The sequence below is a fragment of the Bidens hawaiensis genome, unplaced genomic scaffold (assembly GCF_021521415.1).
Source record: "Bidens hawaiensis isolate Kalapana, Puna unplaced genomic scaffold, B.hawaiensis_p1.1 tig00004414_1, whole genome shotgun sequence".
NCBI classification, from domain to species: domain Eukaryota; kingdom Viridiplantae; phylum Streptophyta; class Magnoliopsida; order Asterales; family Asteraceae; genus Bidens; species Bidens hawaiensis.
Genome location: NW_027491266.1, coordinates 532,486 through 547,849, shown reverse-complemented (window position 1 = coordinate 547,849; position 15,364 = coordinate 532,486).

Below are 15,364 nucleotides of genomic sequence, written 5' to 3'. Positions count from 1 at the left end.
GTTATTATACATGATACATATACTAAACCTATTATTATTTTGACTAAGGAAAAGTTTACGCTTTGGCTCGGGATTGGATTAAAGTGGAAGATCAAGCGCTCAAACTTAGCCATCAATACACATCTAAAGTTTAATTGTCTACTTTTGATTAAAAAAAATTAAAAATTGTAAACGCCTCAGATCTATTCAATAACGATTATACGGATTAGATCTAATACATTAAACGGATCTAGTTTATGATATACTCTTAATTCATTATTTATATATGTATAATATTAGTTATATATGTGTATTTATAATAGGTTAATTGAAGAATTGAGTAAGAGAGAATTTTGGCAGAGGTTCAATACGTTAACTCAAAAGCTTAAATTATCAAGGGTATGAACACCCTATATATAGACGATGGAACCAATTTGTTACGCACTCCGTAACGAATTGGATCCGGTTCGTTAACTTACATGACTCAAAAGGAAAGCATAACGAATCTTTGATTCGTTATGCCCTCATTCGTCAACATTTCATGACGAATGGGAACATACATAACGAACTAACAGTCCGTTCGTTAAACATCCTTAACGAATGGGCTTTACATTAAACGAACTGGCTAATTTGTTAAACATCCTGAACGAATTAGCCTTTACATTAACGAACTAACATAAATTACATAAATGCCCTTAACATTAAAATATTAAAAAATTACAAACGAATTACGAAGACTCGAGATGACAAAACCGTGCACTAACAAACACCCCCTCGTCTTGAGCTCTTTGTCTTTAATTTACTTGAAGCGCTTTGACTGCCGACAACTATGAATCCCGAACTCGTGGCATACACGTACGACACGTTGGAACTACATAGTTCTGTTATAGTCTTCCTGGTGCTCAATCAATATCTTGATCACGAACAACACGTCATTGTCTGTTTCTGATAAGTTAACGAGCCACATTGGATTGATAATTCTAATAAAATTTGTTTTCAAACCTTTCCCAAGAACAATGACGGCCTCACCAATACGATTGTCGTAGTACCAACGATTAAACGTTAGGTTAAGACCTTGCGGGAATGTCTTCACCAGAACATACTTCATCGTTTTTGGTGGTTTTACCTTAAGAACGAGCTTCCTCCATCCCGTACGTGGATCAATCTCGTCGATACGTTTACGGATCGGAATCTGCGGCTTAAAGAACTTAAACCCACGGTTTACCTCAGAGAGCAAATGTTGATGAAACCATTTTGCTCGGCGATCTCCACCGCGGTTGATAAAAGGTCGATTCGCGAGGGTACGGACATCCCAACGTGGTAATAAGAGAACGTCAGTGATGTTATGATAATACTGAACATCGTTCTCCCATTTTACAATACAAACCTTAAGCTCAGAATCATAAAGCCAGGAAACTATATCACCTTTTACAGTCGACACGGCTTGGAAAGTTGTCTTTTGATTAGCTTTAGCGCGTGCGATCGCATCCTGCTTCTGTTCTTCATCCACATACCTGTATGCTTGATATACATCTATTTATACATCTTGAATCCCTTGTAAAGTTGTGTTTCTTTAATGTTTTGAGTTCGGTTTAGTCCGTGTTTTGTTCATCTTTTATTATTTTAGGTTTTGGGTCAAGTATTATATATTTATCACGTTTTATATCGTTTGGTGTCTTGAATGTTAAGCTTTAATTCTTTCTATCATTTCATGAGAAGTTTGAGTTCTTTTTTCTCGTTAATGATTACATGATTAGTTCACTTAGAGTTTTGATTTGTTTTCATTTAGATGGTGGCTTGAGAGTCAAGGAAAAGAAGGTCTGGAAGGTTGTTATCATTTCTTGGAGTTCAAGGAAGAGATCTAACATGTTTAAGTAATAACGACGGGGGAGGCCTGTCACACCCCCATCTTAGGCCTAGGAGTGCAACCAATAGTTGGTACCATATTTGTAAATAAATCAGAGTTACGTTTTAATTAGCGGAAGACTTTATAACTTGTGCATCAAAGTTGTAATATTACAAAAGACGGGATTATAAAATATTCCCGTATAAGTTTAAAGGATTACTTATTTTAATTACAAACCACCATTTTAACATATTAAGTTTATACAAAACAAATCCGAGCCATCGGATATATAGGTAGAACTTCGACACTCCAAGCGCTAATCTTGTTCACCAGCAAAATGTAAATAAAATACGTCAGCAACGAATGCTGGTGAACACGCTGGCGCTAAAATATTTTCTTTTACTTTATTACCCCTCGAGACTATACCTGCCTCCGCCCAACGTGGCTTAGGAATAACAAAGTTAAAACAACACATTTATAAATTCGAGTCTCTACTCTAGGTCACCTCAGCAAAAACCACAGCGTTCGACTTAGTTAAGTACCCGTACGTATACACAATGGTCGTGCTTCCTGCGGGAAAGCCTCCTACGACCAGGCGTGGTGCGGTGTGCCCACCGCGTACTACCACATATGTAAGGATACAGACAAACGTATACTACAGCCTGAGGGCTAGGCTTATACTCTTATTTATAACGGTTTTAGGAACACGTAGTCCCTTGTAAAAAATTTTCATATAACATGTTTGACTCGCTTAAAAATGAGTTTGTAAAAGTTTGGGGGCGTATTCACCTTTTCTCTTTGGGATCGGCTTCAACACCGTCCGAGGGTCGTTCCCTTGCCACTCGAACCTATAGTACGAGTATAACCATTTGTTAGTCGGATATACAATCCGGCTTAAGACCTTTAGTCTTATATTCCTTACCTCGATGAACCTTTAGTTCATAAATCTCTTTTTACTTAAAAACCTTTAGTTTAAAAGTAATTATAAACCTTTAGTTTATTTATAGAAACCCGACGTTTCTTCTTCTATAAGAAACGTATTCTTTTCTTTATTATTTAAGAATAGTTATTTATTACTTAAATAATATTTCATAACAAATAATATATATACTTGCACACATATATATATTTATCTATCACAAACATATCATTTATTCTTTCTTTGTTATGTTTTCTTTTCTTTTATCGAGGTATTGAGTATAACCTAGACTTAAGGTTTAAGCCTTTAATATAATATTTTATTATATTCATTTGTCGTTACGCCTTACCTTGTTGGTGTTTAGAAACCCTAAGAACTCGAGCATCACTCCAATGCCGCTTGGTTTCCTTTTGTCGTTTTGATCAACGTCCCTCCTTGTTGCCAAACGATAATACCAATCTTCAACACTCGTTGGCATGCTTTTCAAGACCCATCGCCATCTTATAACAAACGCCTTCTTGGTATGTGGGTGGAGGGTGGCACGAACATCGAGGAAATGAACAAGTTAAATGAAGGATCGGGGCACACTTATCGAGGCGGATCGAGGGTGTGATTATGGGATTGTAGAGACATGCTAGAAAGAGAGTAGTATGTGTGATTTTGGATCCCAACGCGGTACGCGATGGGTTCCATGGCTAGCCCGTCGCGTAGCGCGACGTAGGCTTGATGAATCACACACTAGACCTGCCACGTGGCGACACGTGGCAGGTGTTGTGCCGCGTCGCGACACGTGGTGGCAGACAGTGCCACTGTGTGCCACGTGGCACACGTGTCACAACGTGTCAGGCCACGTTATCGCGATACGCGATGACGATGGGTTCAACAGCGATCGCGTATAGCTGTTGACTTCTTCCAGAAGTTTTGACCTAGCCCCATCGCGATACGCCATTGACCTGTCTTTTATCCCGTCGCGTATCGCGAGAAGACAAGAAATTAGAATTTTCATTTTTAACCCTGGAGTTTGGAATTTGGCAAAATTGATCCCTAGATTTTGGAAAATTGTCATTTTGCACACGAAATTTTCATAATGTTACATCATCCCACCTTGAAATAAATCTCGTCCTCGAGATTGCTTTACAAGAACAAGTGGGGGTATTTCTTTCTCATTTCCGATTCGAGTTCCCGTGTATATTCGGGCCCTCTTCGTTAGTCCCATTTGACTTTCACAATTTTCAATGTTCTTTATTTTTAGTTTCTTTGTTTTCGAATCTTCTATTTGAATTGGACGTTCTACAAATTTTAAGTTTTCATTTATTTCGACGTCTTTTAGTGGCATAGCTAACGACTCATCAGTTAGACATTTACGCAGATTCGAAACATGGAATACATCGTGTATCCCTTGCCTTTCCTCGGGTAGTCGCAATCGGTATGCAATAGTACCAATTCGTTCAAGTACATCAAAGGGTCCAACAAATCGAGGACTTAATTTTCCTTTCTTACCGAAGTGAACAACGCCTCTCCAAGGCGAGACTTTCAATAACACTTTGTCACCAACATTGAATTCCAACGGCTTGCGACGGACGTCGGCGTAACTCTTTTGGCGATCACGTGCCATCTTAAGTTGTTCTCGGATTTGGAGAATCTTGTCAGTGGTTTATTGGACTATCTCAGGTCCAGACAATTGATTGTCTTCGGTTTCAGATCAACACACGGGTGTTCAACACTTACGACCATATAACGCCTCGAATGGTGCGGCTTGAATACTTGTGTGATAGCTATTATTATACGAGAATTCCATTAGGGGTAAGTGGCCATCCCAACTACCACCTAGATCAATCACACAAGCCCGAAGCATGTCTTCCAATGTTTGTATTGTCCTTTCGCTTTGCTTATCAGTTTGAGGATGATAGGCGGTGCTAAGGTTAAGCTTTGTGCCTAATGCTTGTTGGAAGCTTTTCCAGAAATGAGACGTGAAACGACTGTCTCGATCAGAAATTATAGATAGCGGTACTCCATGTAAAGAAACAATGGTGTTTACATAGATACGTGCTAATTTATCCATAGAGTATGATTCATTGATGGGTATGAAATGTGCAGATTTTGTTAGGAGGTCCACAAAAACCCAAATAGCATTATGTTGTCGAGTAGTCTTTGGGAGTTTAGTGATGAAATCCATAGTAATTAACTCCCACTTCCATACGGGAAGTTCGGGTTGCTGAAGCAATCCCGAAGGCTTTTGATGTTCAGCCTTGACTTTCAAACACGTTAAACATTTCGCAACATGTGAAGAGACATCCCTTTTCATCCCATTCCACCAATAGTTTGCTTTGAGATTATGGTACATTTTGTCGCTCCCGGGATGCATCATATACTTGGATTTGTGAGCCTCGTTCAAAATTTTCTCGCGCAAATCCCCAATGATTGGTACCCAAATTCTATTGTAGAGTCTAAGGATACCATCGTCACCTTTGACTAGCGAGTCAATGGTGCCGTTACGTTTTGCGTTGGAGATTTGGTTTTCATTGATCGCTTGAGTTTCGGCAGATTTGATTTGCTCGAGGAGGTCGAACTGGAGTTCTAGCCTTAACACTCGGACTCTTTTTGGATTTTCGTGCTCTTTACGACTTAAGGCATCAGCCACAACATTGGCTTTACCTTCATGGTAGATTATCTCGCAGTCGTAGTCGTTAAGAGTTTCCATCCAACGTCGTTGACGCATGTTAAGTTCTTTTTGATCAAAGATATACTTTAAGCTTTTATGATCTGTATACACGGTAAATCTTACTCCATAGAGATAGTGACTCCATATCTTAAGTGCAAAGATTATGGCGCCTAACTCTAGATCGTGAGTCTTATACTTCTTTTCGTGTACTTTGAGTTGACGAGAGGCGTACGTGATTACTTTCTTGCGTTGCATTAGTACACATCCCAACCCGTAGTGAGATGCATCACTAAATACAACAAAATCCTCAGTACCTTCTGGCAAGGCCAGTATAGGTGCTTGGGTGAGTTTTTGTTTAAGTATATCGAATGCCTCTTGTTGCTTTGTTCCCCATTCATATTTGATGTTCTTGCGAGTTAAGGAGGTTAGGGGAAAAACAATTCGGGAAAAGTTTTTAATGAATCTACGGTAATAGCCTGCCAAACCTAAGAAACGTCGGATCTCGGTTGGCGATTTTGGAATTTAACACTTAGAGATGGCTTCAATATTAGGATCGAATTGAATACCATTAACGTTAATGATGTGACCAAGAAATTGTACCTTATGTAACCAGAACTCGCATTTTGAGAATTTAGCATATAACTTCTCAGTTCTAAGAATTTCAAGCAATGTTTGGAGGTGGACTTCATGATCAGCCTTAGACTTAGAATAAATAAGTATGTCGTCGATGAACACGATAACAAATTTATCCAAGTAAGGCTTGCAGATTCGATTCATCATGTCCATGAACGAGGGCTATAGCATTAGCAAGTCCAAATGGCATGACCGTGAACTCATAATGTCCATACCTTGTTCGAAAAGCGGTTTTTGGGATATCTTCGGATTGGACTTTGAGTTGGTGATAGCCGGAACGAAGATCAATTTTAGAAAAGAAGCTAGCACCTTAAAGTTGGTCAAAAAGATCATCGATTCGAGGAAGTGGATATCGGTTTTTGATTGTGACTTTGTTCAACGCACGATAATCGATACACATACGCATGGATCCATCCTTCTTCTTGACAAATAGGATTGGCGCACCCCATGGTGATGAACTCGGTCGAATAAAGCCTTTCTCAAGAAGTTCGTCGAGTTGTTTCTTTAACTCCTTCATATCAGTTGGAGCTAAGCGATATGGAGCTTTGGAGATCGGAGCGGTACCGGGAATAAGATCGATCCTAGATTCTACTTCACGATCGGGAGGGATTCTTGGAAGTTCATCAGGAAAGACATCAGAAAAGTTGGAGACTATAGGTACGTCCTTTATCTCCTTTGGCTTTGATTCTTTAGTTACGTAGGCCATGAATGCTAGGCATCCTTGATTTAAACATTTGTTAGCCCTAATCATGGAAATTATGCTAACTTGGCAGCGTCTTTGTCCCCTTCAATTTGAATGGTTCGTTTATCGGGAGCTTGAAGTTCAACTGTTTTGCTATTGCAGATGATACGGGCATGGTTATCGGATAACCAATCCATACCAAGTACAATATCAAAACCAGCAAGTGACATTGGTAAGAGTTGGATAGGCAAAATATAACCAGCTAAATAAATTTTTCCGTTTTCAAGGACTTTGGAGATCTTAACGATTTTGCTACTAGCAGTCTCGACGCTTAGAGTTTTATCTAATTTTGTTAAAGGTTCGTTTAATAGACTACAAAATTTATAATCTATAAAACTTAAATTGGCACCCGAATCAAACAAAACTCTAGCATAGGTGTTGTTGACTAGAAACGTACCGGTAATGGTTTCCGGCATGTCAGCGGCCTTCTTTGTGTCAAGTACAAAGACTCGCGCGTTTCCCTTCTTGTTCTGGCCACTTCCACCCACACCACCAGTAGCGGGTTTGTTCTTTGGGCACCCGAAACTAAGATGGCCCATCTCTTTGCAATTGTAGCATGTCATCTTTTTCTTCCAACAATCAGCTTCAACATGGCTTATACGATTGCATGACTCACAAACTTTAGGAGGCAGAGCGAAGTTACATCGACCCTTGTGATACCTTCTATATGTTTTGCATGGTGTGGCGTTGGAGTTGAATCGACTTTGGTGTTGATTTACGCCTTTGCCTTTGAAGTTGGCGCCTCCTCCTGTCCTCCCTTGGGCGGTTGTTGTTGTAACCTTCATGTCTTCTTCTTTGTTACGGACCATTCCGCCCATCAAATAGCCATCCAATTCCATTGCGGAGTCTGCGGTTTGTTGTAAGTGTAACCTTACCATGTCGCGGATTTCCCTCGGCAGTCCCCAAATGTATCGAGTAACTTTGCTGGATTCTGGATTCACCAGCTGGGGAACCAAACGACAATACTCGTGAAACTTGGTGTTGTATTCACGAAGATTTGTCCCCACGACCTTAAGATTGAGAAATTTAGTTTGGATTTGGTCGGTATCATGCATGTGACAAAACTTTCCCATCAACATAGTCTTGAACTCATCCCAGCTAAACTTGTACATTACTTCTCTCCCCTTGCTCATAATCATTGTATTCCACCACTCAAGCGCTTCTCCTTTGAACATCAGGGCAGAATATTGTATTTTCTCCTCTTCAGAACACTTGCTTGTTATAACGATCGTCTCCATTTCCTCAAGCCATCTCACGGTTGTGATGGCTCCTTTGTTACCGTGGAACTCCTTCGGTCCATAATATTTAAAATCCTTGAACGAACACCCACTAATCTTGAGTTTCTTGAACTCTTTCCTAACCCCAGCATCGGCATTAGACTCATGAACACTTTCCTCGATATGAGATGGTTTCGGAAGGGATTTTACGGATTTTCGGGAAGGATTAACAGAATGAGAATGTTTTGAATTTTTCGATAACCTAGCCATAGACTCTTCTCTAACCGCATATTTTATCATCTTTTGTATTTGGCTCTTATATTTTTCAGGGATCGGTTCATCTTGTTTATTTTCGGGGCCTTTCCCCTTTTCTTTTCTTACTTCTTTTTCTTTTCGAGCATTCTCGTTGTTATTACTTTGTTTAGACATTTTTCTTTTTCTTTTCAATTTATATATGAAATTTTTAACAACGTTTCCTTTATTACACATATATATATATATATATCATAAAAGATATATATATATATATATATATATATATATATATATATTTCACAATACATACACGTATATATATATCGTTCCAACAATATATATATACTGTTTATCCTATCTTTATTTCAAGAATGTTTCTATTTTCTTGTTACACATATATATCACATAACATACAAAACTATATTACACAAGACTTCTTCTTCATATCCCTCATCAACACTGCCTTAACCCTTCAAAAACTTTCTCACAACCTTCGTAAACTTGTTGCATTTGTGAAGAAGCTTCTCTCCCATCTTCTTCTTTTTCTTTCCTTCATCAGCCATCTTCTTTCTCCAATCGTCTGTTTCGTGCAGTGCACGGTCCAAGTGTTTTTCATACGACTGTGGGACCTCGTTGGGGTATCCATATTCTGGTGGTGGGTCGCGGTATCCCAATGTCACCATTTCGTAGTGATTCCTCGGTTCTGGATACGGAACGTCAGTCATGCCGGATGAAAGGTAGAAGAAAGCTTCAGCAGCTTTGTTCTGTTCTCGGATCTCATCAGCTTGTTCTTCAATTGATGGTATTTATCCTTGGAATGGTGGGAAGCTTGATAATGCTTGGTTCTTGAGAGTTTCAAGATATTGGACATATGGATCCACAGAACCGTAGCTCGGGATTTGGGAAATGAGTGATCCATCCATTGATGTTGATATCTCATTGGGATTATTGGGATGCTCTTCTTCCGTTTCTTCCTCATACTCTTCCTCAGGATCCTCTTCTTCTTCGGGGTCCTCCTCTTCTTCTGGTTTCTCTTCTTCCGGTTCCTCTTCTTCCATGGGTTGAACAGTTTCATTCAACATCGAAGGCTGATATACATCTATTTATACATCTCGAATCCCTTGTAAAGTTATGTTTATTTAATGTTTGAGTTTGTTTTAGTTCGTGTTTTGTTTATCTTTTATTATTTAGGTTTTGAGTCAAGTTTTATATATTTATCGTGTTTTAATATCTTTTGGTGTCTTGCATGTTAAACTTAATTCTTTCTATCTTTTCATGCGAAGTTTATGTTCGTTTTGTTCATCATTGGTTACGTGATTGTTTCACTTAGAGTTTTTATATGTAGATGATGGCTTGGAGAAGCAAGGGAAACAAGTTCTAGAAGATTCTAAGTGTTACTTGGAGTTCAAGAAAGATCAATCAAAGATTGGGCAAAGATTTAACAAGAAATAATAAAAAAATCCGAAATCCACCCATGGAGGGCGCCGTACCGCGCTAAGGCTAGGGGCCAAGGCGGCCACTGGTCGCCTAGGCCTTCAGGGCTGCCAAATTTTGCAAGCCAAGCCCATTATGCGTTCTATATATACATCTTTATAACCAATCCGATTCTAAGCTTATTTCCATTCGATTTTGAGAGGGTTTCCAAGGTTTTGAAGGTGATTTGAAGCTAGGAACCAAGGAGGATCAAGAGTTCTTTCATCCGGGTGTTCAAGGATCTATCGCAAAGGGTTTTATCGATCTAACTTTCGTTCCTTGTTCATTATATTTGATGTCTTTCCTCTTTGTTTTTAATACTTGTTTAGGATTGTTTTAATAATGATTCTAGGCTAGACTTCATGTCTACCTAGGTTTGATGAACATGTTTTCGACTTGATTCTTTCTTTGGATAATGTTTTGATTATGGTTTTGTTTTAATAATAGTAAAAGACTTGATTTTGTTTTCATGATGCATATGAGTGTTTATTATCTTGATTGATTGATGTGTTGTAAAACACATTTACTTTCCGTATCATTTTTATCATGTTTTAATTGCTTTTTAGTTTAATTATTAAGTTTTATGGTTTGTTTATGCTTGATTTTACAAAGTTGATTGTTTACTTGTAGGTTATGAGGTTTGGTGGAAAAAAGAGTTAAAATTGAAGAGTTTAGGGGCTTAATTGGTCAACTTTCAAACTTATAAGTCAAGGCCCGACCCAAGCCCACATCTTAGAAGCCTTTTATAATATTATATGAAGTTAATTATTGGAGAAATCAGCCATTATTCAGCCTAAAACCCGAAATCAAAAGAAAACCCTAACTCCACATCAGGTTGCGATCAGGGCAACTGTAGCAGCGGCAGAAAAAAGAAAGAAGGTGGCGGCTGAGGCTGTTGTGGCGGCTGTGGAGGCTAGAGGAAGAAGAAGGAGGCTCGGGGTGATCTTGTGTAGCTGCTAGGGACCTTATACATCATAAATCTCAGCCATACTTGATAGTAAAACACTCATAAACTTTACCTTTTGTTCAAGAACCCTAATTTAGTTGAATTGGTCTTTTGCTTTGAATTGTTTTGCAATTGATTGATAGTGTGACTTGTGATTGATTGTGGTTGGATCTTGAATGAGTTTGATTGTGTTTATGATGATGTTTATGATGTTTTTCTTAAGTATGCATGGCTGTCCAAAATCTATGTTAGGCTAAACTTGCTTGTTCTACCTAGGATAGATGATTGTTGAGTAGTTTAGACTTGTATAATGGATTGTTAATGTTCAAGACTTGAATTATTGATGTAAAGTTTAACAAACATAAATTAGATTGTGTGTTATGGCTGTGTTTATGTTTTATTACTTATAATCCTCTTGCATTAGTTAATTGAATTAGTTTTGATTAATTGATTGCTTGTTAGACTCTTTACTTGGTGTTTAGGGTTTATTTCTGGGGTGTACAACAGTAGGGATAAGGGATAAGTGGGTAATATAAATCATCTAAAATCAGTTAAAGTACACCTTCTTTGAGACCGAGAGGTGAAAAGAAGTAATATTGTCTCGTTGCTTTTACTTGTTAGAATTAAGACCGCGCGAGAGCGGGTTTTGTCTTGTCAAGTTTGAGTGTTTATGTGCAATTAGTTGGTTTAATTTGGGTTAAGTTAAATTGTTCCTCTATCCTTGGTGACATAGTATTTGTCTCCATTAGGATAGTGTGTCGATGAGACCGAGAGGAGAGTCGTCATTTGAACACGTTAATAATTGTTTTTCCGGTTTATTCTTTAAAATCAACTAAGATAAGTTAGAGATTGTTAGAGAGACTGAGAGGTAATTTGACTTTCTTAAACAAGTTTTAGTTGTGTCATCTTTTATAACCGGTGTCGTGAATATTTTCAATCCGTTGTCTTGTTATTTCTATCAACATGATTCATTCCTAGGTAGACATCTTTATTCATTGAATTTAAACCAAAGTTTTCAAAGTTTTGTCAAAAGTTTTCATTCAGTTAAGTTAAGTAGTTAAATTAAATCTAAAAAAAAAATCAATTAAATATTTTGGTGAGTCTTGGTTAGAGTTTAGTAATTATAAACGTTTTCACGTGTCTTCGAGTTCGATATCCAGACTTTCCTTATCTGTGCTATACGCGATCGGTACACTTGCCGTTTGTGTGAACTAGGATAGATTGTTTGGTTTTTAAAGCTTAGTTTTGACTTGTGTTTTATTTATATATAGCCGTTCCCGGGGATGCGGTTTGAGGCGTATTAAGAACGACTCGAGTTAAGACTTGCCTTGTTTACTACTTGTCTTTCTTATTTTTTTTGTTTGTTAGTTTAAAATAGTTTAGCTAATTATAGTTTCTTTTATTTATTTTAATAGTTGTATTCGACGTACTCGATCTCTAGGACCACCAGAAGTTGAAGGATTTCCCGAACCAGAGAGAGAGCTTCTTGAGAGACGTCGTACCAAACCGTCTTCCAGCTCATCTACATCCGTCGGTAATACGTTCTCTTCTCCTACTTTTTCTGAACCCGTCATTAGGGATAGGATTATGGGCGACGCGAACCCACCACCGAGGAGGACAGTTGCAGACCGGGCCCGTCCGGTCGATGCTGGCGCGAGATCCAGCATTGCTCCACCCACTATAGGAGTTCAAACGACTTGGCAGATTCCATCTAATGTTCTGAACACGATTGCTCATTCTGCTCAATTTCACGGGTTGCTCCACGAGAACCCGCATTCTCATCTCACTCGTATTACACGTATCTGCGACACGTTTCATCTTGCCGGCGTATCCGAAAATGCCATAAAACTCCAAATCTTTCCGTTCTCACTCGTTGATCATGCGAGTCTGTGGCTTGAGTCCCTCCCACAGGGATCCATTTCTACTTGGGCTGCCATGCAGACCCAATTTTTTGAAAAATACGATCCTCCGGCTAAGGCCGCTCGTTTGCGTAACCAAATTCATTCTTTCCAGATGGAGGACGCCGAGAGCTTCTACGAGGCGTGGGAAAGGTTCAAAAATCTACTTGCGTTATGTCCAAACCACGGCCTACAAGACTGGGCGGTTGTTGAGAAGTTCTACAACGGAGTGACGTACGCAACTCAGAGTATGCTCGACACAGCTGCAGGAGGTAACCTACTAACGACGAAAGATACGGATGAGTGCATTGCCTTGTTTAACGGTTTAGCCATGAGTGGATACCAGCGACCACCAGTTAAGAGTACCAAAACCATCGATTCCCTATCACGCGGCATGCATTCGGTCGACACGAGCACCGCACTTGCGGCACAAGTTGAAGTGTTAGCAAAGATCGTGAAGGACTTGCAGGTGAAAAGTAAGTTATGCGAGATCTGTAGAGGGGGACATGATACTGTTCAGTGCCCCGTAGGTTTCCAGGAGGAGGCAGTCGACTTCGTTAATAATCCAAACCGAAATCAACATTCTTTCAATTTTTATAATTCGGGGTGGAGAGGTAACCAAAATTCCAACTGGAGGAACGGAAATCAATCCGGCTTCCAGCAACGTCAGAGCCTATTCCACGATCCCGGTGAGGGAACGAGTAGTGGGGAGAAGAAGCCCACGTTAGAGGAGATGATGGCACAGTAGACACAGATGTTGTCGCAGTATATGACTCGGGGGGACTCCCGTCACAAAGAGACTCAAGAGAAATTCCGGGAGCACGAGTCGTTCATGAGAAATCAAGGAGCGTGAATTCAAAATCTTGAGCGTCAGATAGGAGAGATAGCAAGTCGTCTAAATGAGAGGTCGCCAGGTACACTTCCAAGTAACACTGAACAAAATCCGAAGGCGTTCGTGAAGGCTGTGACGAGGAGGAGCGGTGCATGGGCACGTAGCGAGCCCGTGATTCAGGAAGCGACGAGAGGAGTCGTTAACAAACCTGCGGTAGATGTAGAGGAGCAGGTAGACGAGGAGATTCAGTTGGAGTCTCCACCGGCCAAGGTGCATCAAAGGCACATTCCCGGAAGTTCAGCACAGGCCGAGAACCAACCATTACCCAGCACACCACCGAGAGTCTACAAACCTAGACTTCCATTTCCCGGGAGAGTCCGCAGGGATAGAGACGAGGAGCAAAACTCCAAATTTCTTGATCTTTTGAAGCAACTTCATCTTAATATTCCTTTCCTTGAGGCACTTACGCAAATGCCCAAATACGCAAAGTTTCTTAAGGATATTCTTTCGAACAAAGAGAAGTTAGCCGAAGTCTCTTCCATTCCTCTAAGTGCTGGTTGCTCTGCAGTCTTGCAAAGAAAGTTACCAGAAAAGATGTCCGATCCTGGGAGTTTCACAATTCCCTGCATCTTGAGTGATAATACGGTCGTCCATGCGCTGGCAGATCTTGGTGCCAGTATTAATCTCATGCCGTATTCCGTGTATCGCAAGTTGGGACTAGGCGAACCGAGGCCTACCCGTATGAGTATCCAGCTTGCTGATCGTTCTGTGAAATACCCCCGAGGGGTGGTCGAGAACATGCTTGTTCGTGTCGACAAGTTCGTCTTCCCGGTGGACTTTGTCATCCTGGACATGAACAATGACGATAGTGTCCCACTCATCTTAGGCCGACCATTCCTTGCCACTGCACAGGCATTGATCGATGTCTGCGAGGGTAAATTAATCTTAAGAGTTGGGGATGAGAACGTCACCTTTGACGTTCGACAGTCACTGAAACACCCCAAGTCTGCTGATGACTCCTTATACTTCATTGATACCATCATGGAGCATGATGGGGAGTTTCTCAGCCAAATCTATGGGGGATCTGCCTCCGACACCCAGATTCTCGATAGGGAGATTCCAGAGATTGAGATGGTTGCCGTAACTAATCAGTCCTTAGATGCCGACACCGAGTTGCATACCCCTGAATCTGGCGTGTCTGCTAAGATCGTACGAGACGATCCGATGGACCGACCTTCGGTCGAGATTCCTCCTTATTCCTTAGAGATTAAGGATTCGCCTGCCCATCTTGAGTATGCGTTTTAGATGAAGAGAGGAAGCTGCCGGATATCATTGCATCTACTTTGACGGAGGTCAAGAAGGCGAATGTGGTTATCTTTGATATCGAGGGTTGTCATGAAGAGCTTGTGGAGGATACAACTATGGAAGTAGATGATACGCAATTTGACCCGGGAGATGACATTGAAGGAATAGGAAGATTAATTTTCAGGGAGACATCACAGAAGAGGGAACATGTATACTTGGATCAAACGAACTTGAAAGTGAGGATACGACATACGAAACAAAATAAAAAGTTGACACACAGCAAAGATGATATCCTCTTTTATTACACGACTCGTATAAAGTTTGGTCCGGGTAAGTATAAGTCTTGGCGGTCCGACCCGTTTCAGTTTTTCAAAATCTCTCTAAATTTTTCTGGTGAGTATTTCCGAACTAATAGTAAACGAATAAAACGAAACGGGTCGAGTGGGAAACGGATAAAGGAGAAACCACCTGATTGAAATTGAGATTTGGGGTCAGGCTAAGGACCCATTAAACTAAGCGCTCTCTGGAGGCAGCCCGAGATTTAGAGTTTTGTTTCTTTTATTTTTGTTAATTAAAAATTTTAAAAATCATAAAAATCAAAATTAAAAAATTAAAAAATACAAAAACACAAAAATATGTTTATTTCTTATGTTTTTG